Below are 12378 nucleotides of genomic sequence, written 5' to 3' on the forward strand. Positions count from 1 at the left end.
CTAAAAAGCAAAAAAAAAAAAAAAAAAAAAACTAGAAGGGCTCGGCCTTTGTGCCATCTTCTGAGAAACCTCTGCAGCAGGAGGGCAAAGAGGAGGAAGAAGCTGGAGGCAGGAAAGAAGATGAGGCAGAGGTCCCAGTGAACGCCTGCACCCGTGGACGCCACAGGAGCAGAAACCAGGAAAGCCCGAGGCAGGAACGCTCTTAGCATTTCTTGGACTGCGTGCCTTCTGTCCAGAACTTGTCTCCATGGATCCAGAACGTCTTTTGACAATCCGATCATCTTGACCACTTTGAGATCCACCTTAGTCTTATCACAATGGTCCCTTTTGGTTCTTTGCCCTGGACCTGTGACATTCCTAGTTCTGTCCTCACTGTGGCTGAATGTAACACGTGTACAATAGATTATCTGCTGTCTTAGCTGGAAAAAAAAAAAAAAAAAAAAAAAGCTAGAAGGATTCTGTAACAGGTTGCTTCTCAAGGGCCTTCGTTTGTTCATTTTGGGGTTTTTTTTGGGGGGGCCACAACCATGGCACGTGGATGTTCCTCCAGCGAGGGATTGAACCCACGCCATAGCAGCGACCCAAGCCACTTCAGTGACAGCACCAGATCGTTAGCCCACTGTGCTACAAGGGAACGTCCTCTCAGGGGTCTTTAAAAGTTCTCTCTCCGCTGAAAGAGAAACTGGAACTTGAAGGTGGTGCCTTAATGTGTGTAGATTTTGCGAGAAAGGTGACCTGGGTCTCCTCCAGCTCTGGGGGAAAGAGGGCAGGAGTAGAGCTCTCGCTATTTATTTCCGACTGGTTTGTTCTCTTGAGTTGTGGATCATTAGACAGATGTGCTCTATGATGTTCCTGCAGCTTTTCTCAAGTCTTGTCACGTCCACCGCTTTTTCCTTGTGTTCTGAGTCCTGGGCTGTGGGCGAATGAGGGCTGGATGGCGGTGTCAGGGCAGATGTTTTCACTCAGTGATTACAAGTGTTAAAGCCCTTGATTTAGGCCAGGTTGGTCTGCCTGTGATTTGTTATTAGATCCATGACTAAATTGTGGTTCCTGCCCTGACAGCGAGGATATTAATGGGCTGATTTTTTTGTGTGTGGGGGATTTTTTTTCCCTTCACCCTCCCATCTAAGGCTTTACTAGACGTTGGTGGTTAAGTAGATTTTAAGGTTGCTGATAGGAAACCTCTTAACTGTTCCTTGGGTAGCTGTGTGTAGTATGAGTCAAAGAGCCACTGAACACAAACAGTAAACCTCAGCTGAGGAGGTGTGAGAGGTGGGTAGTGCAGGAGGCTGGAGCTTGACTGGGGTTAATGCCACCTGAAAGGCTTCGGGGCAACGCAGAGATGGCTGATGGCCAGGAGATGGTGATTAAAATTTGGAGCATTAGCAGTACACTATGCTATGGGAATAAAATATATTAGGTTACAATGTATAAAGAATGTTTCCTCCAAAGAAAAAGAGGATGGACTTCTTTTTCTTTTCTTTTTTCCTTTTAGGGCTGCACCTGTAGCATATGGAAGTTCTCAGGCTAGGGATTGAATTGGAGCTGCAGCTGAGGCCCACACTAGATCCAAGCTGCATTTATGACCAATGCCACAACTTGTGGCAATGCTGGATCCATAACCTACTCTTCAAGGCTAGGGATCGAACCCACATCTTCACAGACACTATGTCAGGTTCTTAACCCACTGAGCCACAACAGGAACTCTCTTTCCTTGTTTCTTTCTTTCTTTCTTCCTTCCTTCCTTTCCTTCTTTTTGGCCACATCCACAGCATATGGAAGTTCCCCGGCCAGGGATCAAATCCAAGCTGCAGCTGCAACTTATGACATAGCTGTGGCAAGACCTTAAGCCATTGCACTGGGCCAGGGATCGAACCTGTGCCTCCACAGAGACAAGCTGCATCATGAACCCACTGTGCCACAGAGAGAACTCCAGGATGGACCTCTTAAAGAATGTGTCATTTGAGGACTGGAGAGTGATCTGTGTTGCACTGGGCTGGTCAGCCATTCCCGCCCAGTGTGGAGTGGACTTCATTTCTGCTTCAATAGCTATTGTCTCTGAGGAAAAGATGGAAGAAGAGAAAGTTGAATCTCCATTCCCACATGACAAATAGATGTGACGAATAGATGCCTAGGTGTTAAATTCCCTGTTACTCGGTATCACACATTACGCACGTCAGCTTCCTTTTTAAATCTTACACCTATGGGGGTGGAGTTTCAGACTCATGTTGGTCTGGCTGTCATTCACTTCACTTGCCATCTATGTACGCCTTTCAAGAATTCTAGCTAAAATTTACACGACACGGCGTAATTGATTACCCACCAGCTTTCCCAATTGTGATGTTCTGTTTTGAAATAGTTGATGCTCTCTGCGGACTTTTCTACCATGACATTTTTAGTAGTGTGGAAAGTGGAAGCTTTTCCTGGCAAGTAGATGGCTGTTCCTTTGGAAGTGTTTGACTGTTTAAGGATTTTTTTTTAATTGTTGAAATTAAATTAACTGCTATATTACACTGGAGTCCTAATACCGTATTCTTTTCTCCCAACTCTGTTACCTACCACTTACTTTAAGTAAAACCAGAACACATAGGGCAGAAAATGGCACAGTCTCTTTCACGGGACTTTTCTGATGGTGGAGATGTATGCATTGGTTTATTTTAGCCTGGAGCTGTTTTTATCCATTCGAATCTTATAGTTAGCTCTCCTCTTTCTAATTCTGTATGATCCACCAACTGAATTTCTGGTCTTAAGTTGGCTGCTTGGGTTGGTTGGCTTTCAAGGGAGAGTACATGCCAGTTATCTGAGGAAGGTATTGCTACCTTAAGGAGAGGTGTATTTTTCATTGCAAATTAAGACATCGCTTATTTTCATTGCAAATGAGGGTAGTTTATTTGCGTACATCAGTCTCTGTCAATCTGATAAAGATGAGTCCAGCTAAGGGCAAAATCTCCATCACGGCTGAAGACCTGAGCTGGATACCAGATGAATTTTCCAGAATATCCCCACTCTGGGAGATGACTTGTTGGCTGGCTTATTTGCTCCTTCTGGAAGTGCTCCACCATCCTCAGGCTTTTCACTTGGATGTGAATAGTTAACTATTAAATGTTTTGGTAACAGTGACTAAGAGTGTCAGCTAGGGATCAGTGCATTTGAATGAGTTACAGTATCCTGCTGGAAGTCACTTAGAGGCAGTCAGTCCTCATCTCCCACCCGTGTCCAGCTAACGTGTGGGTGAGTGGAATCGCCTCCACCTTAAGGCTGGCTTCTTTCCATCCAGAGTTTACATTGTCTACCAAGGTTAAAGCGTGATGGAAAAAAAATTAAAGTGAGACTCAGGTTTTTTTTTAATGCATTCAAGTAAGACTCATTGGAGTGTTGGAAAGTGTTCTGGAAAAGAAAACCTGCTAGCAAACCAAATAGAAATCTCCTGGCAGCTGACTCCCTCCCCAGCTGTATTCAGTTATTGAACAGCTGTCAAAGAAAGCAAAGCGTTATTTGTCCATTCCGAACAATTTCAGAAAGCTGTTTTTAACCCCCCCACCATAGCATTTTTTTCTGCAGCCCTCTAGTCTCTATAAAGGTTTTAAAAGATCTAATCACCCACGCTTGTCTCAGGCCTGAAGTTACCACTTCAGCATAAAGAGATGCCCAATAAGTGTTCGTGTGAAAGGAATTATAACCATTAGAGTTTTACATCCTGCAGAAATTTTCACTGTGGCTCATTGGCATCTATGCTCTCTTGGCTCACAGTCAGCAACAGTATCCACTATTTGTTTCTCCACTCCCTGATAAATAGTCTAAGATCAAAATCTTTGCAGAACTGCAGAGGTGGAAACAACTCTCAGGTCAATTTCTCTTCTAAACTTCTCATCTTATAGGGGAGTTCCCATCGTGGCGCAGTGGTTAACGAATCCGACTAGGAACCATGAGGTTGCGGGTTCGGTCCCTGCCCTTGCTCAGTGGGTTAACGATCCGGCGTTGCCGTGAGCTGTGGTGTAGGTTGCAGACGCGGCTCGGATCCCGCGTTGCTGTGGCTCTGGCGTAGGCCGGTGGCTACAGCTCCGATTCAACCCCTAGCCTGGGAACCTCCATATGCCGCGGGAGCGGCCCAAGAAATAGCAACAACAACAACAACAACAAAAAAAAAAAAAAATAAAAAAAAAAAATAAACTTCTCATCTTATAGAGAGGCTGAGTCTGTGTCGTTTCATGAGCTTATAATGCAGTGGACATGGCTCTTCTTTTCTACTTGAGTCACAAATCTTTCTGATTTTGAAGCAACTGGTTTTTTTCTCTGTTTTTATTGAAGTTTCTGACTGGGAAGGCCAGCATCTGGGTATATTAAAATGCGAGACTTAGAAAAAATTGAAAATGTTTTGTGTTTTGGTTTTTCTTTGGGGTTGAACGTTTGCCAAAAATGCTGTTATTTTACTGAAAGTTGTATGAAATTGTAAATTGGTGATTTGATTGTGAAACTCGGTCATAGTTTTAGTGGGGGAAAAATGTAGAATAAACCTCTCGGTGGCTTCTAAGGTTCAAAGCTGACTCCCTACAGAGAAATCTTCTCTCTTACTTAAAACACTTAATATTGTATTTTGAAGATTTGAAAGAATAATATATTATCAGGATTACCTTTCCCCGGTAGCAAACTTGAATGTAGAAGGAATTTCTTTTATATGGTGGCCTTTTTGGGTCAGGCCATAAAATGATCAAATGTGAGATAAACCAGCGTGCTTGTGACAATGACATGACTTTAAATGCTAAGATCAACACAAAAATCTGCCCATGTTCCATAACCATTAGACTCTCATCAAGCACATTATCTAGAAAACATTGAATTGAGACAAATTAAAATTTGGCTGAATTTACCTAAACTCTTCCATACCTTACACTGACATTTTTCAGTACATCCACTGCATAAATATTACTATAATTACGTAGGTAGAGCTGGGAGAAGATGGTTTCTTAAGGGCATCATTGCTGTGTGGTATGAAATGACCTATTTAATATAAAATCTTAAGTAGTTTTGCCCGCTGTTTTTATGTCTTTAATTATAAGGGCTCCAGGTGGTGAAGAAGGTTAGAAAAATGTTTTATGTATATTCTGTGCCTTCCTTGAGTTCTTAGATTGAGGGATTGTTTTTTGCTTTTGTTGGTTTCCCCCCTCACTCCTTTCTTTGGGGGGAGGGGGGGCCTTGCCTGAGGCATATGGAGGTTACCAGGCTAGGGGTCGAACCAGAGCTGCAGAAGCCAGCTGCAGCCACAGCCACAGCCACAGCCATAGCAACTCAGGATTCCAAGCCACATTTGCGACCTACACTGCAGCTCACAGCAGTGCCAGATCCTTAACGCACTAACTGGGACCAGGGATCGAACCCGAGTCCCCATGAACACCAGTCAGGTCAGTTAGTGCTGAGCCACCATGGAAACACCTCTCGCTCCCTTTTTATAAATCTTCTGCATGAAATTCTCTTGTGGCACAGTGAGAGTAAAGGATCTGGCATTGTCACTACAGTGGCTGGGGTCACTGCTATTATTATTTTATACTGAGCGACTGCCTTTTTTTTTTTTTTTTTTTTTTTTTGCTTCTGCACTTTTCTTACTTCTCTGATTCACTTTATTCTTTGATGAAAGGTTTTCTACCAACCAGAGGCAGGCAGAGGACTTGGGGGAGTCTGTCCCAGGAAGGCCCCATAGGGTTTGATCCCTAGCCTGGGAACTTCCTTCCCCATGTGCGTTCAGACTCTGGCCATGTCTTCTTTTTTTTGTTGGTTTTTTTTTTGTTTTTTTTTTGCTATTTCTTTGGGCCGCTCCCGTGGCATATGGAGGTTCCCAGGCTAGGGGTCGAATTGGAGCTGTAGCCACTGGCCTACGCCAAAGCCACAGCAACGCAGGATCCGAGCCGCGTCTGCAACCTACACCACAGCTCATGGCAACGCCAGATCATCAACCCACTGAGCAAGGGTAGGGACTGAACCCGCAACCACATGGTTCCTAGTCGGATTCGTTAACCACTGCACCACGACGGGAACTCCCATGTCTTCTTTTTTAATTGAGGGGAGCTGTATCCTTTCTCTGGGGGCAATCATGGGCTTTCTATTTGGGACGAACAAGTGACAGAAAAGAGAGGCTCAGTGTCTGTGGCTCAGACCTTCTGTAACCAGACTCGGGTCTGGCTGCTCACCGCTCAAAGGCCAATATTCGAGATACAAGTGTGGGTAGAAAGGAAAGGTTACGTTATTCAGGAGGCTGGTGACTTGGGGAGAAGGCACACTTGTGTCCAAGGGCCGATGCCCCCTTGTCGATCAGGGGCAAGGGTTTTTAAAAAAGGAGAGTTTCAGGGGTGCAGAGGGAGGGGGCTACATGCAGAACAGCACCGTCAGGTCTGACCACCATCTTCTTGAAACTGATCGTGCAGTGGTCTGATCAGCATCATCTTGATCATCTTAAGTACAGTTAAGTACAGGTTCAGGGTCAATTCGTTCCTGTGTCCTTGAGGCCAGTTCTCAGAATTGTGGCAGCTTATGTCATGGCTACAGTCTGGTCACCATGTAGTTAACATCTTCCAGCTGGTCGGGTTCCAGTATCTATGAGACAGCTCACAGGACATGGCTCAGAACATTATCTATAGCCCTTGAGGAGGAACTAAAATTCCTGGACTTTTTTTTTTTTTTTTTTTCTTTTTTTGGCTGCTCCACAGTGTATGGAGTTCCTGGGCCAGGGGTCGGATCTGAGCCACAGTTGCGACCTATACACTGCAGCTATAGCAATGCCAGATCCTTTAATCCACTGTGCCAGGCCAGGGATTGAACCTGTATCCTGGCGCTGCAGAAACACTGCTGATCCCGTTGTGCCATGGCAGGAACTCTGGACTTTATTTAATGACTAAACTATTACTATTTGGCACTGATGGACTCCTTTTCTTTGCTTCTGCACTTCCTTGCTTCTCTGACTGAATGTATTCTTTGACTGAAGGCTTTCTACCAACCAGAGGCAGGTGGAGGACCTGGGGGAGTCTGTCCCAGGAAGAGCCCAGAGGGTCCTGCTCGGTGTTAAATATACATCCCATCCAGAGGTTTGAGTATGGAAATAGGCATGTGTCCTATGCTTCCAGAGGTCTCTGCACCATCCTTTTGAGTCCGGCTGTCTCCCTCCAGATACGCTACCTACACTGCAGCCTTCTTTGTCGCTTCCTGAGCATCTTGTTGGTCTTTGCACTGAAGTGGTGGGGGGATGGGCATCCCACTGGCAACTGTATGGTTCATCTTTTCCCCGTTCAGTTCCCCATGAAGCCTCTCATCCCTCGTAAACCATCAGGAGGCCTCTGAATTTCCCCATTGTGACTGTTAAATGTCACCGCTTTCCCAGGAACAGTTTGGGACGGCTTCATCTTTTGTTAAGAACAAAATAGATGGTGCAAACGTGGTCCCCAAACAGTAAGGGTCTCTACACCCCCAGCGTTTGGGCCAGGGAGCTGTGTAGCCACACACAGACCCCCTAGAGATCCCCTCATAGAGACGGGAAGAGAATTAAAATATTAAGACAAATACCATATGGTATCATTTATATCTGGAATCTAATACACAACACAAAATTAACCTTTCCACAGAAAGGAAAATCGTGAACTTGGAGAATAGACATGTGGTTTCCAAGGGGGAGAGGAGGGGAGCGGGATGGATTGGAAACTTGGAGTTAATAGATGCAGACTATTGCCTTTGGAATGGATAAGCAGTGAGACCCTTCTCTGTGGCACTGGGAACTATATCTAGTCACTTACAGTGGAGTCATTACGATGGATAATGTGAGAAAAAAGAATCTATACATGTGTAACTGGGTCACCATGCTGTACAGTAGAAAATTGACAGAACACTGTAAACTAGCTATAATGAAAAAAAAATCATTATATAAAAAAAGCAAAATTAAAAAAAATATATTAAGTACACTAAGAAGGATATGAAGGCAGTAGAATTAATTAGCACACTCTAACAGAGGAAAAATGACTGTGAAACACCCCATAGATCCTGAAAAATGACCAACCACCTTGACATTTTCTGAACCCCCTGAGAAAACCAGTTTTAGCACATGGTAGGGGATTTTGCCCAAGATGCCTCTGAGGTCCAAAGGGAAGCATCTTGGGTGACACTGGTGACACTGGCTGCTCAGAAGAAGATGAATGGCTTTCTCTGCAGGAGGCTGGAGTTAAGTGCCGTCTTTCTGTTTTGATGTGTGCTGCCCATAGACAGGCAACCACACTCATGACCCTTCTCTGTATGGCCGTGGGACTTGGTCTCTGATCTGAGTAGCTCTTCCCATCTTGGAACAACTCACCTGGACCTCAGCTCTCCCTGGAAAGCATCCCTGATCCCTTTCCTCTTCCGGATTCATTTGCCCTGGGAATTAAAGTGGAGGAGTCTCAAGCTCCTGGGATCCTACCTAACCACAGATTTGGTCACATTGGAGTTCCCTGGTGACTCAGTGGGTTAAGGATCTAGCATTGTCACTGCTATGACTTGGGTCAGTGCTGTGGTATGGGTTCATTTCCTGGCCCAGGAATGTCCACAAGCCATGGGTGCAGCCAAAAAAAAAAAAAAAAAAAAAAAAATTTCGTCATATCACTTTCCTGCTCAGGAAGTTCCAGGGTTCCCCATTTCTGAGATCATTTCTCTCTGCACTTTTGTATGCATATACCCAGCAATAAAACAAACATACACATGCCCCAGTGGGTTTGGGTATATATTATTTATACACTGTTGGGTCGTATGTATCTGTTTAAAATGTTAGTATAACTAGATTTCTTTTTTAAGTAGAAATGTGTATAAGTGAGTTCCACACTTTGGTTTAGTGACCAAGGGCTTACAGGGTACAATCCAGACCTCATTTTGGCACTAGCCTCCTCTGCTGCTGACTGCAGCCCCCCCCCCCCCCGCTTCTTTAAATCTTTATTTTATTTTATTTTTTGCTTTTTAGGGCTGCACATGCCCTATGGACGTTCCCAGGCTTTGGGTCGAATCGGAGCTGCAGCTGCCAGCCTACATCACAGCCACAGCAACACAGGATCCGAGCCATGTCTGCAACCTACACCACAGCTCATGGCAACATGGGATCCTTAACCTATTGGTTGAGGCCAGGGATCGAACCCTCATCCTCGTGGCTCCTAGTCGGATTTGTTACTGCACAGCGTTAATAAGCAGGAACTCACTGCTTTGAATCGTAAAGGTCTCTTTTTCTCCCCTGAATGACTGTTGAGATTTTGTAATTTCTTATCAGTTTCCCCCAGAAGCTATCTGATTAGACACCTCCCCATTAGATGCTAAGAATCTCAAACACTGATTGACTATTTCCCCCTTGTGTCGCCCAGGCCTACCTCGGGAACCCTGATGCACAGAACACTTTTTTTTACATTGGGTCAGAGAATGTGTGAGTCTGCCTGTGGAAGAAATTGATGAAAAGAGACTCGCATGTCAGAGCATGTGTGCATTTGTGACTTTGATGCATGTGGCCAAGTTGCCCTCCGGAGGAGTTATGCTGACTTGTGTTCCCACCAGAGGTGAATGTTGAGTGCCCGTTTTGACACAGTTATGCCAGCACAGTGTATCATCAAACTTTTCAATTTTTGCTAGTCTGATGGGTAAAAAAATGGTATCTCACAGATTTGGCTTTTTCTGTGATTATGCTTAAACCTTTGTTCTGGTTTAGGATTGGAAAAGAAAGTGATGGTGTCTTAAGAGGTAAAACGGCCCCCTTTGGATAGAGGTGTCCATCCTGCCATAGTCACTACATCAGCATCTAGCAGACTGGCCCTGAAAGCTGGAATGGCTCCTGAGAATTAAAGAGCTACGAACACTGGTTGCTTTAGAAGGCTCTTCTTGTCCTAAGAGCAGAACCAAGGAGTTCCCCTGGTGGCTCGGTGTGTTAAGAACCCAACTAGTATCCATGAGGATGCGGCTTTGATCCCTGGCCCCACTTAGTGGGCTAAGGATCCAGTGTTGCTGCAAGCTGTGGTGTAGGTCACAGATGTGCCTTGGATCTGGTGTTGCCATGGCTGTGGTGTAGGCTGGCAGCTACAGCTCAGATGCAACCCCTAGCCTGGGAACTTCCATATGCTGCAGGTGCTGCCCTAAAAAAAAAAAAAGAAGGAATTCCTTCACTTAGCAAATATTCATGTTGCAGTTTGGACAGACACCAAAGCACATCCTTCCAGCACATGGAGGAGAGTGAATGGTTTGGTAAGGAAGGCCACCTCTGGGGTGGTGTCTGTGAGTTCCCAGAGGCAGCCCAGACAGTCTGCACGGAAAATACAGCTTCTCAATAAACCAAGGAATGCCCATCATTCCAAACAGGCAAATTATACACAAGGGTCCTCCTAGTGTTATTTATAGTAACACAGAGCTGGAAACAACCTTCAGGCCCAGAATAGGGGCTCATTATATACCATATCCACAAGATAGAGTGTCTTATAATCTTTAGCATACTTTTTTAGTGACAGGGGAAAATATCTATATGCTAAATCTAAGTTAAAAGAATACATGCAAAATATAACCTTCTTGCTATGTTATGAAAAATGGTAATAAAAGCAAAAAAAAAAAAAAAAAAAAAAAAAAAAAAAAAAAAAAAAAAAAAAAACCCAAAACCAAAAAACCAACTCTGGAAGGAACTATGCCAGAGTATAAATTTAGTTGCCTCTGAGGGATGGGGTTATCTGGGGAGTGGGGGGAGCTTTTTTTTTTCTTTCCGTCTCTATGTATTTTTTTTCTTCATTAATTTCCTCCCTTCCATTGGTGGTCAGGAGGGAAAACGGGTGAAAATCTCAGCTCCCTCCAGCCCCTCCTTGGCCGCAATGAAAAGGAGTTCAGATGTCTTAAGGCCTGAGCTTGGCACTACGGGGGACACCAGGTTGGTCTCTGGAGAATAGGGGTGGGTGGCCCCTGCGATCTAGGTCTCAGTGAGCCTGGTATGTTAGAGTAAGCTCTCTTAGTTGAAAAGAATGTTACTGAGCCCTTTCTGAATCACTCTGTATTTGCAGAAGTACTAAGTCTGTTAGAATAATGGGGACTTCCTGTTGTGGCTCAGCAAGTTAAGAACCTAACTAGTCTCCATGAGGACGCAGGTTTGATCCCTGGGCTCCCTCAGTGAGTTAAGGATCTGGCGTTGCCATGAGCTGTGGTATAGGTTGCAGATGTGGATCGGATCTGGCGTTTCTGTGGCTGTGGTGTAGGCCGGCAGCTGCAGCTCCGTTTGACCCATAGCCTGGGAACGTCCATGTGCCATGGGTACAGGGCTAAAAAGAAAAAAAAAAAAGAAGAATCAGATAATGTGATATTAAAAGGTGATTTCTCCAGCACACTGTCATGAGCACCCTTCTCAGTAGAGAAATTCAGCCACAGAGAAGGAAGCCCAGCCGTTTCCTGTAATGATGAGAATGCGGATGACAAAGCAGTGGCTGACACCTACAGAAGGCTAGCCACGTGCCAGGCACAACGCTGAATATTCTGCTCTTGTCACACCATATATTCATGAAAGTGCACAAGGTGTTCAATATTCTTACTGTTCCCATTTTGCAGATGGAAGAACCAACTGAGAGATTAGATAAGTCAACCTGGCCACATGGCTCATAAGTGATAGAGCTGTAGGGCTCCAAACTAGAACCATCCTGCCTGTCTTTATCAGATGGATAGAGTACGTCTACACAGGCCAGGGGATGAGAAAAGTGGGACATGATGGAAACCTCTCTGAGTTCCCGTTGGGGCTCAGTGGGTTAAGACCCTGACTAGTATCCATGAGGATGTGAGTTAAGGGTCTGGCATTCCTGCAAGCTGCAGTGTAGGTTGTAGATCCGACTCAGATCGGGTGTGGCCGTGGCTGTGGCGTAGACTTACAGCTGTAGCTCCAGTTGGACCCCTGGCCTAGGAACCTCCAGATGCTGCAGATGTGGCCCTAAAAAGAAGAAAGAGAGAGGGAGGGAGGGAGGGAGGGGGAGAGAGAGAGAGAGAGAGAGGGAGAGAGGAAGGAAGGAAGGAAGGAAGGAAGGAAGGAAGGAAGGGAAAGAAAGAAAGAAAGAAAGAAAGAAAGAAAGAGAGAGAGAGAGAGAGAGAGAAAGAAAGAAAGAAAGAAAAAGAAAAAGAGGGAAGGGAGGGAGGGAAGAAAGGGGGAAGGAAGGAAGGAACTTCTGTATTCCCATGCATTGTGGTGGTGCTTGTATGGGTGTGTACATCTGTCACAGTTCATCCAGCTGTACCCTTAAGATAGGTGGACTTTATTGCATCCAAATTGTACCTCCATCAAGTTGGTTTAAAAAGGCCCGGAGGGGAGTTCCTGTCATAGCTCAGGGGTTAAGAACCGGACACAGTGTCCGTGCAGATGTGGGTTCAAACCCTGGTCTC

The 12378-nt window shown here is 45.1% G+C and overlaps 1 protein-coding gene across 3 annotated transcripts in view; it reads left to right on the forward strand.

The window, feature by feature from the left end:
• FAM171A1 (family with sequence similarity 171 member A1) overlaps positions 1 to 12378 on the forward strand; it is a 151390-nt gene that overhangs the window by 45486 nt on the left and 93526 nt on the right. The gene's annotated exons all lie outside the window — the stretch shown is intronic.

Source organism: Sus scrofa, chromosome 10, assembly GCF_054392235.1.
Source record: "Sus scrofa isolate SSC_HxYL_T2T_F1_AM1 chromosome 10, Sscrofa_HxYL_maternal_Yorkshire_Landrace_v2.0, whole genome shotgun sequence".
NCBI classification, from domain to species: Eukaryota; Metazoa; Chordata; class Mammalia; order Artiodactyla; family Suidae; genus Sus; species Sus scrofa.